The 13686-nt window shown below is 43.4% G+C and overlaps 1 protein-coding gene across 2 annotated transcripts in view; it reads right to left on the minus strand.

Annotated features, from left to right (window-relative positions):
* FAM222B (family with sequence similarity 222 member B) overlaps window positions 1–7251 on the minus strand; it is a 90113-nt gene extending 82862 nt beyond the window's left edge. Inside the window, exon 1 of one of the 2 annotated variants that reach the window (XM_021067489.1) lies at window positions 7118–7251. The gene's annotated coding sequence lies outside the window, so the exon portion shown is untranslated. The remainder of the gene's footprint in view (window positions 1–7117) is intronic. The other variant, XM_013989986.2, reaches the window with a different exon arrangement.

A 13686-nucleotide genomic window follows, 5' to 3' on the forward strand; every position in this document is an offset into this window, starting at 1 on the left:
TCAGTGAGTTAAGGGTCAGGCGTTGCCGTGAGCTGTGGTGCAGGTCTAGCTCTGATTGGACCCCTAGCCTGGGAACCTCCATAGGCCCTGGGTGTAGCCCTCGAAAAAACAAACAAAAAAAAAGACAAAAACAAAAAGCTTGAGAGTTAAGCCAAGTTTGGGCTTACTGGTATAATACACTGCACAAATTTATGCTTATGTTATTTCTAGTTTTTCATATTTTTCCATACTAGCTTCAGGGTTAGTTGTCAGAAAAACCAGTAAATAAGTCTTTTAAATTACTCCTTAAATGACCTATATTTTCCCATGAATTAGTACAATCCAGTCTGTACCAAACCACCATTTTATAATTAAGCTATCAAATCTGATAACTTACTACCAGCCTTCTGGTATTAAATGTATCTTTTTTTTTTTTTTCTTTTTCTTTTTGCCACACTCTCAAGCAAATGGAAGTTCCTGGGGCAGGGACGAATCCGAGCCACAGCTGTGACCTATATCGGGTCCTTAACCTAAACTGCACCACAGTGGCAACTCCCTAAATGCATCTTTATTTATTAATTTAATGATTTTTTTTCCATTATAGCTGGTTTAGAGTGTTCTGTCAATTTTCTACCGTACAGCAAGGTGACCTATTCACATATACATGTATACATTCTTTTTTCTCTCATTATCATGCTCCATCATAAGTAACTAGATATAGTTCCCAGTGCTATACAGCAGGATCTCATTGCTTATCCAATTCAAAGCAATAGTTTGCATCTATTAGTCCCAAATTCCCAGTCCATTACCCCTCCCTTCCTCTCAACAACCACAAGTCTGCTCTCCATGTTCATGATTTTCTTTTCTGTGGACAGGTTCATTTGCGCCATATATCAGATTCCAGATATAAGTGATACCGTATGGTATTTGTCTTTCTCTTTCTGACTTACTTCACTTAGTATGAGAGTCTCTAGTTCCATCCATGTTGCTGCAAATAGCATTATTTTGCTTTTTTACGGCTGAGTAGTATTCCATTGTGTATATATACCACATCTTCTTAACCCATTCATCTGTTGATGGACACTTAAATGCATCTTTAACAAAGAAAATTTAGCATTTTCCTCTCAAGTTGCATTCCTTTTCACTCTAAGTTACAAAACCCTAAAAGGGACACAATCAAGACCCCGAAAGGCAGTGAAAAAGACAGAAATAGTATTAAACACTTCTCTGCTGAGACAGCATTCACCTCACACCAAGAATTCAGTGACTTCACACTTTATCCCCCTTCTGGTCAGCTGTAAAGCTTCAGCTCATCCCCTGGTCACTTTACTTCTCATATGTATTCTCACTTCCCAATTTACTGTATTAGAATCATCTTTTTAGAGTTGTGATAATATTTTAGGAGTTTAAACCCAAGAATTAGGCTCATGTCTCTCCTGAAAACGTTCCAAGCTTCCTGTCCTGCTCTGCTGCATTATACAATGTTACTCTGCCAAAGTCTTAGCTCATTTCCTTCTCCTGCTTGTCCTGATATGGTGGTACACATCAATAATGCCCTCTTCCTTCTCATTTTCAGACTGCATTGTCTGCTTGGAATGCCCTATCTTCTGTGTTCATCTGTGAGGGCCTATCATGCAGCTTCAATGCAGTAAAGGCCTTTACTGACAATACCTGAATCCAGCCATTCCATCAGCTCTCGAAACAAGTTGTACCTTTCCCCAGTACAGCATTTACTGTACTCCATCAATTCTAAGATAACTTTTATCTGACATATTTCTCCGAAAACTGGATACATCTCTTCTGATAGCCCTCCAGTCTCATTAACAGAATTTCTTCTTTCTTAGTGGTATGTAAAATAACTGCAAGCCTTACAAACACTGGTACCACAGATTTGATGAAAATAAGATACTATATTCTATTATACTTACTTTGCTTTAGGGTTTTTTTGGTCTTTTTTTTTTTCTTTTTAGGGCCACATCTGAGGCATATGGAGGTTTCCAAGCTAGGGGTCAAATCAGAGCTGTAGCTTTCAGTCTATGCCACAACCACAACAACACTGAATCCAAGCCGAATCTGTGACCTACACCACAGCTCATGGCAATGGCTAATCCTAAACCCACTGAGCAAGGCCAGGGAACGAACACAAGTCCTCATGGAAACTAGTCGGGTTCGTTGACCACTGAGTCACAACGGGAACTCCTATACTTACACTGTACACTTCTGTTTCCTTCACTAGATTATGAACTCCCAGAGGGCAGTTATGTTATAATCATCTTTGACCAGTAACTTGGGCACAAAAAGTGTTTATTCAAACATTAGAAATAATTAGCATTTATTTAGCGTTTATTAAGTATCAGGTCCCATTCAAAACACAAGCATTCCCTGGTGGCCTAACAGTTAAGGATTTGGCCTTGTCACTGCTGTGACTCGGGTTTGATCACTGGTCCAGGAACTTCCACACACTGTGAGCACAGCAAAAAAAAAAAAAAAAAATCCACTTTACATGTATTAACACATTTAACCCTCACAACAACTCCATGAAGTAGTATAATTATCTTTGTTTTATAAATGAGGAAAACAAGTAAAGAAACATGGGTAAGCGCATTCAAAGATACACAAAGCTGCAGAAGATTTGAGCTTATGCTTCCTTATTATGAATCACACTGTTATTATTTTTCTTTTTTTTTTTTTTTTTTTTGTCTTTAATCTTTTTTGTTGTTGTTGTTGCTATTTCTTGGGCCGCTCCCACAGCATATGGAGGTTCCCAGGCTAGGGGTTGAATCGGAGCTGTAGCCACCGGCCTACGCCAGAGCCACAGCAACGCGGGATCCGAGCCGCGTCTGCAACCTACACCACAGCTCACGGCAACGCCAGATCGTTAACCCACTGAGCAAGGGCAGGGACCGAACCCGCAACCTCATGGTTCCTAGTCGGATTCGTTAACGACTGCGCCACGATGGGAACTCCTGTTATTATTTTTCCATTCAGCAAATATTTAACCAATCAACCAATGGAAAAATCAAAAGACTGAATAGACATTTCCAAAAATATAAGAGCAAAAACACATGAAAAAATGCTCAAATCGCTGATTAAGAGAAATGCAAATCAAAACATCATGAGATACCACTCACACAGTCAGAATGCCATCATAATAAATCACAAATAAAAGTGCTGACTGTGGAAAAAGGAACCTCCTGCACTGCTGTGGAATGTAAACTGGTACAGCCACTAGGAGAACAGTCTGGAATACCTTAGAAATCTATACATAGAACTTCCATATGACCTGCAATCCACTCTTGGGCATCTATCCGGACAAAACTCTACTTAAAAGAGACACATGCACCCGCATGTTCATTGCAGCCCTATTCACAATAGCCAGGACATGGAAACAACCCAAATGTCCATCGACAGATGATTGGATTCGGAAGATTTGGTATATATACACAATGGAATACTACTCAGCCATAAAAAAGGATGACATAATGCCATTTGCAGCAACATGGATGGAACTAGAGACTCTCATACTGAGTGAAATGAGCCAGAAAGACAAAGACAAATACCATATGATATCACTTATAACTGGAATCTAATATCCAGCACAAATGAACATCTCCTCAGAAAAGAAAATCATGGACTTGGAGAAGAGACTTGTGGTTGCCTGATGGGAGGGGGAGGGAGTGGGAGGGATCGGGAGCTTGGGCTTATCAGACACAACCTAGAATAGATTTATAAGGAGATCCTGCTGAATAGCATTGAGAACTATGTCTAGATACTCATGTCGCAACAGAAGAAAGTTGTCTGCAATATATTATAATGAGCCAATTAAACTCTAAGCCAACAATTGTGCTAAATAAATAAACACTGGAAAACAAAGCCTGGTCCTCAAGAGACTACTCTGAACCACAGGCCTATTCTTGAAAACTTCACCTTCCAAACAGCACATCCACCCTATAAATTCATGAAGTTAAATCCACTCTCCTATCTACTTTTCCTTTTTAACATCTTCTCATAAAGTATTCCTTTAAAGTTGTTAGCACTCTATCAAGAACAAAAACAAATGACAAAAATACAAACAACAACAAAAAAAACCCCTTTGTGCTCTTAGTAATTAGTGGCTGTAAAAAATATCACAAAAGAACTTCAGCTAAGGAATGGATGGCAAGATCAGAAAGGCTCTGAAGACACAAAAATTCTATCTGCAAACAAATATTCTCAGTAAGAAGAGAGGGAAATAAAGACACCATAATTTTCTTTTAACATAGACTGTTAAAAAGGTTTCCCTGAGTCATGAGATGCTTTTTTTTTTTTTTTTTTTTTTTGGTCTTTTTGCCTTTTCTTGAGCCACTCCCACGGCATATGGAGGTTCTAAGGCTAGGGGTCTAATCGGAGCGGAGCGGTAGCCACCGACCTACACCAGAGCCACAGCAACTGGGGATCCAAGCTGCATCTGCGACCTACACCTCAGCCCATGGCAATGCCGGATCCTTAACCCACTGAGCAAGGCCAGGAATCGAACCCGAAACCTCATGGTTCCAAGTCGGATTCGTTAACCACTGCGCCGCAACAGGAACTCCATGAGATGCTTTTTTTAAGAAAAAAAGATTCACTGTTATCAAAATAAAAATGAGCTGGTAAACCTTTTTTTTTTTTTTTTTTTTTTTTGTCTTTTTAGGGCCGCACCCTCAACATATGGAAGTTTCCAGGCTAGAGATCAAATCGGATCTGTAGCCACTGGCCTACGCCACAGCCACAGCCAGATTGAGTCTTCAACCTACACCAGAGCTCATGGCAACGCCGGATCCTTAACCCACTGATCAGGCCAGGGATCAAACCTGTGTCCTCATGGATACTAACCAGATTCATTTCCGCTGAGCCACAACGGGAAACCCAAAACCTCATTCCTTTTATTTTAACCTCCACTGTCTCAAGGATTCAGGGCAAGTCCTTACTCCCCATTTTAGACAGACTGCTCCAAATCAGGGAATCAAGGTTACTGACCATCCCCTTTCTCTCCCTCAGAGGAAGACTCCTCTACATCCACTACATAAAAGTAACCACAAATAGGAAAGAGAACAGAAAGAAAGGACAGGAAATTCTCATCACAGCTAAACAAACCTCTACCATTTTAACATAATAAGAATGGTATTTATGGACTTGTTTGAACTGATGGAAATTTCCAATAGAGGGGAAAATTCACCACCAATATTAAAAATAAACATCCAACTATTAAAAATAAAGCGTTCAGGCTAGTTTTAACATTTTATACCTCTACTTCAGTTTCATGTGGTAGTCAAAAACAGAATAAATTTGTATCCTGTAAATGACCCATGACGACAGTAACAAATGCTTTCTTTTTTAAACTATCCTCTGTGTTATGGACAGAGAATTTATTGGAAGAGGCGAGGAATTAGAGCAAAAAGTTAAAAATGATATATCACTGTGCATTTTCAGGAAAGAGAAGCCAAAACGTTTTACCAGATAAAGACATTAAAGACAACATGGGTTCATTTCCCCCATTCCTAAAAAATAATTTGTCCCCTTATCTGGGAATATTTAAGGATCTAGTACAGCCCCTCCCTATCTTTGCTCAGATGAGAGAGAAATCACTCACTAATTTCCAAAGAGCCTTGCCATTTCAAGCTCTCCGGCCTGGGAGTCAGCAGAGCTCAAGCATCATCTTTTTCTGTCCTTTTGAAAAGAGTTTCATCTCTTTCAAAAGCTGTGACTAGAAAGCCATAGTCTCTCTCTTGAAGTACACAGTTTAACTCTGTCCTCTGCTTTGTCCACCCTAAACAAGAAGAATAACAAAGCCTCAGGAGTGCTCCTTCAGCTCCTCAGAAACCAACCAGCCTCCTCCTGGGCTCTTGCACAGCTGCTTCTGCCTTTCTCTGAGAGACACTCCACCCTGGGGGTCCCACCGACAGGCTAACAAAAAGTGAAGCTGAAAAGCTGCTATATGCTTTCTGACCTCCAAAACAGAGACAGGGCCTTGAGGCAACCAGGGACCCTTTTACAAAGAACTTTCTTACAATTAAAAAATAACAAATTGTATTCCTCAATGGTCATCCCTCCCAGTTTGTCTCAAGTCAGTTTTCTCAACTCATAATAAAGCACATTAGTACCACCTGTGTTAAAAGAGAACGAACCTCAATGAGCTGTGTTCTTCAGAAAGGCATTTAAAAGATCGGCCCTTCATTCCCTCTTTCCTTCCTCTTGATTTAGGAGCTTATACACACCGTTTGTAAAAGTGCCTGAGAGTATGGTATTTTTCCTACACAAGTCTGATGGCTAATTTGTCACGTAACAGAACAAACTGCTATTTCTGCACGTGATCTGCTGTGCCGATGAAGAAAACATGTCTGTGACTATTGAGGTTTTACAGTACGCTTCGCCCTGACAAAGAAATCGGTCACTCCACTAATAACAGTAATATCTAAAAATCCAGTTATACTGTTAGTGATACAGTAACATCGGCATAGTACTCACAATTTACAGTTTTCATAAACGGTCTCAATCACGTACAAGATGCTTGCAATAGCTCGTTGAAACACGACATCTTCCAGCGGTTCAGAAGGTTAAGTGGGACCTGCCCAAGGTTACCTATCAGCTTTAATCAGCGGTGGACGTGGATTCGAACCTGTCGGACCCTAAGCCCCTAGCTCTTTTCCCTAGACCCCTCCCAGCTTTAAACGACCCCCATCCTCTACCCGGAGCAGCCTATTACTCCGAGCGCCCGGCTCTTCCCTGCCTGGGCCAGAGTTGTCGTCTTCGGCTCCAGCAGGGCTTTCATCCTCCACCATTCTCCCCCCGCGACCAACCTCTGAAAGAAGCGGAAAGGGAGAGGCGACCGAAAGCTCCTGGGGGAAGGGACGTTGACAAACGGGGGAGCGCGGGACGCTGTCCCTGCCGAGGGCTCCGTCACTCTGCAGCGCGTACCCACTCCCTGCCCAAGCTGTCCGGCCCTGGCGCTGGCGTTCTGACCACCCGTGCCCCAAATTCTCCGGTCATCACCTCAAACTGTCCCTCCCCCACGCCCCTTCGCCTCCAACAGGCAAAGCCCACCCCCCGAGTCGGAGTATCCCTGCACCGAGCCACCCCCTTCCCTCCCGTGGCCCACCCCACTTTCACCACCACTCACTGTCGGTGACTGGGCCCGGCCCTCATGGCTGCTCCGTCGCCGCCCGCCGCCGCCACCGCTGCTCCACGCCCCGGCCCCTCAGTTGCTGCCGCCGTCGGGACTGGCCGGGAGCCGCTCGCGCGCCTGCGCAGCCTAGAGTGCCGGGGCCCTCTTGGGCTGCCTGCGCCTGCGCAGCCCGCACCGGGGGCGTCTTCTTCAGTGCCTGATGCCCTGGATCCCTGGGTCTCAGGTGGATATGGCCGCTGGCTTAGAGGACTAGTTAAGCTTTGGGGCTTTGGGCGGCTGTCGCAGTGTCTGAGGCCTCTGGAAGGTAGTGTAGATAACTAAACGCGGTGCCAATAAAGGGCCATAGACTTAATAGCCCTTCCAGGATTCTGGATACCACTTGCACTTAAAGGTCTGAATGCTCTGAGATGACCACTAATAATAAATTTAGGTTCCTTTCAAGAAGAGAATCACATCTCGAATACAGTGAGGGTGATTGTGTAAGAGGCAGCCTTGGCATTTCTAATATGCCACTGACCAGGGGGTGCTCAGAAGCCTTGGGGACCTTGTCAAGGAGGTGACTGCACCTAGAATGCATTGGGACACTGCTAATTTCAGTCTCTTTATCAAGCACATACTTTTTGTTTGTTTGTTTGTGGCTGCACCCACGCTTTTGGAAGTTCCTGGGCCAGGAATTGAATCCCAGCCACAGATACAACCTACACCGCAGCTGCCACAACTCCAGATGGTTTAACCCACGGTGACAGAGGATCAAACCCACACCTCTGTACCACTGCAGTCGGATTCTTAACCTACTGCACCGTGGTAGGAACTCCACAAAAGTTACTCTTGATTCCAGGATCTAGTATGAATGTTTGAACTCTTAATCTAAGATTAAGGATATTTTCCTCATTTTGGAAAGAAGCAGAAACAGGCCCTAGGGTAAAGATTGAGAATGCTGTAAATGGATGCTAAAAGTAATAGCGACTGCTTGTCACTAATATTACTAATTCTTCTGTAAAAGGAGTCAGGAAGATATATACAAATGCATATAATAGAATTCTCAAGTCACTAAGAAACTGAAAGTTACTCCCTGCAGCACCTAGGAAACTGAGAATGTTTTTTTTATTAGATGCTTGTGACTTTTACATATGCAGATGTTAACATGCATACATATGTTGCTGTAGAGAAACAGTGTATAAACTGGCATAATCCCTTCCCTAGAAGGCAAACCTACACAAAGTTTCAGGCTTCCTGGGTGAATAGACTCCCACCTAACTAGGACATATATGTTACTCTTGACATACATAGAGTAAAATATAACAGGTGACAGAGTAGGGTTGTGGGCCATAAACAGGACATTCTATGGGACATCAATCCCAGAGTCTAGCTCCTGGCTTAGAAGGGTTGTCATTACTTGCAAAATATTATCCTTTGGAATGAGAGCAAATTTGACACCACAGGGGGGTTGCACAGGCAGAAAGGAGGAAGAATGAATATTGACATTATATTCTGATGAATGGATGACTAAAAAGAAGCCCACAGCTGACCCTGAAGCTTCTGGGAACTATGCCTTTCTAACCCCACCACCACATGCAGCCCTTGGGAAAGCCTGCTGGAATCTATATGATGACAGCAGGCGCTCCCTTGAGGCCTAGCAGTTGAAGATCTGAAGTTGCCACTGTTGGGGCACAGGGTCCACCCCTGGCCTGAGAACTTCTGCATGCAGTGGGTGTGGCCAAATAATAATAATAATAGATGGGAGTTCCCGTTGTGGCTCAGCAGAAATGAACCCAACTAGTACCTATGAGGAGGCAAGTTCAATCCCTGGCCCCCTCTCAGTGGGTTAATGATCCAGTGTTGCCACAACCTGTGGTGTAGATCACATATGTGACTTGGATCTGGAGTTGCTGCGGGAGCGGCCCAAAGAAATAGCAAAAAGACAAAAAAAAAAAAAAAAAAAAGAAAGAAAGAAATGATAATAACGTGATGACAGCCTGTCTTTTTTATTATTATTATTATTTTTTTATTTTTTTGCCATTTCTTGGGCCACTCCCGCGGTATATGGAGGTTCCCAGGCTAGGGGTCAAATCGGAGCTGTAGCCACTGCCCTACGCCAGAGCCACAGCAATGCGGGATCCGAGCCACGTCTGCAACCTACACCACAGCTCACAGCAACGCCGGATCGTCAACCCACTGAGCAAGGGCAGGGATCAAACCCGCAACCTCATGGTTCCTAGTCGGATTCGTTAACCACTGCACCACGACAGGAACTCCAGCCTGTCTTCTTATATCTGAACCATAAGGGTCTCCTAAGCCATTTCCCTATTTGAACTTCTTACCAAGGGCAAAATTATGATTTTTTTTTTTTTCTGCCAAGCATTCACTCACTATATCCAATGATAGGAATTCAGGAAATTACCCCTACTCCATTTTCAGACCATGTATATGAGCACATAACCTAGACCTCAAGTCAATCAGAACATAACATCCCTTAAGTTACAATGATTATTTCATGGATGGGCAGGTAACCCAGTCAGGGCCAAAAATGCACAAGGAGTTCCTGCTGGGAAAGTCTGTTGCTCTTTCCCACTAACACAGTATGTAAGAAGATACAGTATCTGGAACTGCTGCAACCATGTCAACACCAAGGGAGAGCCAGTCCAAAGAAAGATGTAATTTATTCACTCACTGAACAATTCATAGAACTTATAGTCTAGTAGAGGACATACAATAGCAACAGCCAGCACCTATCATTTACAATGTGCCCAGCTCTGTTCTAAACACTTTACACATATAAATTCTTTTAATCATAACAGTCCTATTTTATAACATAACAATCCTTATTCCTGTTTCATAGATGAGGAAACTGAAGTAAAGAGAAGTTACTTGCCCTGGGTCACAGTGTAAATAATGGGGCTGAGAACCATACCCAGGACATCTGGCTCAATATCCTTGTATGCTCAATCACTATATTGTACACTGCTTTGTTACAGGAGGAAAAGGGGTCCTAAGAGAAAACCAGTCATGGAAGGAAGAGCCTCTGGAAAGACCTGGAGGTGGGTGAGAATAGCAGGCAACCGGAGGACTGAAAAAAAAAAATTCAATTGAGCTGAAAAAGATGAGTGACGAGAGGAGACTGGCAAAGTAAGCTGGAGCCACATTAATTAGTTTACACTTTATCCTGAGAGCAGTGAAGCAAGGGAGTTACTTGGTTAGGTTGAGGCCATCAGGAAGTTGGTAAGACCCTGAGGAGTGTGCAGTCTCTTACAGCATTTCACGCACGGAAGTAGGATCACAGCTTGGTATATTCAAGAGATAGAAAGCTGGTGTGCTTGAAGCCTTGAGAGTAGAAATAAACAGGGCTCAATGCATTCAAGGACTTAAGATTAATCTAGTTGTCTTTTTTTTCTTTTTTCGCCACACCCAGACATGTGGAAATTTCTGGGTCAGGGATCAAACCCAAGCCCCAGCAGTAACCAGAGCCACAGCAGTAACAATGCCAGATCCTTAACCCACTGAGCCACCAGGGGAACTCCAAGATTGATCTAATTGTCATAGGAAGCCATTGGAGGATTTTAAGTGGCATCTCCTTCAAATTCTATCTCCTTAAATCTCTGGAATCCATCTGCTTCTCTCCACCATCTTCACTGCACATTTTAGTGAGAAAGATAGGTGACATCTATTGGAAGAGGACTTGGGGTCAGGAAAGTTTTAGTTTTTGCTTTTTAGATGGAAGATAGAAAGCATCATAAAATTAAATGATGGGAGTTCCTGTCATGGCTAAGCAGTTAACCAACCCGACTAGTGTCCGTGAGGATGCAGGTTCAATCCCTGGCCTCACTCAGTGGGTTAAGGACCTGGAATTGCCGTGAGCTGTGGTGTAGGTCACAGCCGCAGCTCAGATCCTGTGTTTCTATGGCTGTGGTGTAGGCTAGCAGCTACAGCTCTGATTCGACCCCTAGTCTGGGAACTTCCATATGCCACAGGTGCATCCCTAAAATAAAATAAGATAAAATAAAATAAAAATACATAATAAATAAAAATCAATTAAATTAAAAAATATATCAATTTTAAAAATAAAAGGAGTTCCCGCTGTGGCACAGTGGATTAAGAATCCAACTGCAGAGGCTCAGGTCGCTACAGAAGTGTGGGTTCGATCCCCACCAGGCAGTGTGTTAAAGGATCTGGTGTTGCCCCAGCCGCAGCATAGGTCAGCTGGGATTCAATCCCTGACCAGGGAACTTCCAAAGGCCATGGGAGTGACCATTTAAAAAAAAAAAAATGATGGGAACATTTACTAAAAGCTTACACTATCCTAAACCCTAGATCCAAATGAACATATATTATATAGATATGTTTATTATCATCTTCATTTTACAGATGAGGAAACTGACACTTGGAGAATTTATTTCATTTTACATTATTTTTTTCCTTTTTTAAAAAGGCCACAGCTGCGGTATAGGGAAGTTCCTAGGCTAGGGGTCAAATTGTAGCTGCAGCTGCTGGCCTACACCTGGCAAGCTGAGCTATGGACCCAGTCACTCTGTTTCATTTCATTAGCCTCTCCTAATCTCATAAAATACAAAATTCCCCCACAATCTCCTCTGAGGGAAAATCCCTGGGAAAGAAGTGAATTAACAAAGCACTCTGACTCATTTCCCTTAAGTTTTTGTGTCATCCCTGAGATTCTTCTAGTGTTATCTGTTGCCAGCAGTGTTGTACTTGGTGTCTTTTTTGGGTGATTTTGCATTTATGTAATTAATCTCTTCAACTACTGTTTAATGTGAAATTCCCTTTCACTTTAACTGCAGATGAAATGGCATTTAATGGTAGTTCCTGTTGTGGCTCATTGGGTTAAGAATCTGACTACTATCCATGAGCATGCAGGGTTCGATCCCTGGTCTTGCTCAGCGGGTTAAGGATCCAGTGTTGCATGTGAGCTGCGGCATAGGTTGAAGATGCAGCTCCGATTTGACTCCTAGCCTGGGAACTTCCATATGCCTGGGTGTTGCCCTAAAAAAGAAAGAAATACATTTCACCTAACTGTCCATGAAAGAAGATTCATATTTTTCTCATCATTGGCTGTCCTGTATTTAGTAAAATCTTGTTTTGTGGACACCCATATGCCAGAAGAACATCCGGAATATCTTGTTCCAAAACAGTTGTTTCTTCTACTAACAGAGCAGGCAGCCTGAAAGCTGGCGCCTGACATCATTTGCAAACCATCAGTGCATTTGGCAGCCCAGGCTCTGTCAATCCTGTGTCACTCAGACCCTTTCTAGACATTCAGCCTCCACTCTTTCAACAACAGCCCAGCCAGTTGGTTCCTGCCATTCTCCAACAATTCTCCCCTCTCTGTCCTATATCATCAATTTTTTCCTCTCCACTTGGTCACTGCCATGAGCAAACAAAAACTTCCCATTAGAAAAAAAGAGAGAGAGGTTCCTGTTGTGGCACAGTGGAAACAGATCCGACTAGAAACCATGAGGTTGCAGGTTCGATCGCTGGCCTCCCTCAGTGGGTTAAGTAACTCACATTGCCATGAGCTGTGGTGTAGATCACAGATGAGGCTCGGATCTGGTGTTGCTGTGGCTGTGGTGTAGGCCAGCAGCTGTAGCTCCGATTAGACCTCTAGCCTGGGAAACTACGTATGCTGCCCCAGTGCGGACATAAAAAGCAAAAAATGAGAAAAAAAAAAAGAAAGAAAAGAAAATCCCACCCTCTTCCCTCTTGTATTACCACTCCTTTTTGCTCTGCTCCCCTAGTAAGAGTTGTATACATACTCTGGCTGCCTTCAGTTCCTGGCAGGATCCAAGCCACCTCTGTGACCTACACCATAGCTCACTGCAACACAGATCCTTAACCCACCAAGTGAGGCTAGGGATCGAACCAGCCTTCTCGTGGATACTAGTCAGGATAGTTACCTCTTGAGCCACGAGGGGAACTCAATTACTCTTTCATTTTCTCTTAAATCCACTCCATTTAGGCTTTCACCCAAACCATTCTACCATTCTACTTAAACTGCTCCTTTTAGGTCACTAATGTACTAATGTATGTCTCTGTTACACACACACACACACACACACACACACACCAGGATAAAAGTCCCGTGCTGGAAATTTTTGTCCATTTAGTTCACTGTTGTATCCTCAGCACCTCCAATCCCTGCAAGAGTTCTCTCTCAATTCCAAGAGTCTGATTGAGGTTTCAAAGTATGAAGAGAGGGCTCAAGGCGACAAAACGGCCAAGATGTAAGAGGTTCCTCAGGCCGCTAAGGCAGTCGGGGAGACGCTAGGTGACTAAGTAGCTTTTTCTCTCTTTGCAGACCCTTAGGTTTTTCTCCAGAAAGGAATGGTCTCAGAGAGGAGAGAGTAGCCGAGGTTTTCAGGAGGGAAATTCGGGTCTGCTGCCTATCAGAATACCTACCCACGGACAACTCCTTACATGGATTCTCCCATAAAGGAACTGTACAGACTGCCGGAGGCCGCTGCCGACGCTAAACTAAGCCAGAGGCGCACTAGGAGGGGATTCCGCAAACCCGGGGCTGGAGAGGACTAAAAAGACCTGACGCTCCCACGCCC

Source organism: Sus scrofa, chromosome 12, assembly GCF_000003025.6.
Source record: "Sus scrofa isolate TJ Tabasco breed Duroc chromosome 12, Sscrofa11.1, whole genome shotgun sequence".
Lineage (NCBI taxonomy): Eukaryota > Metazoa > Chordata > Mammalia > Artiodactyla > Suidae > Sus > Sus scrofa.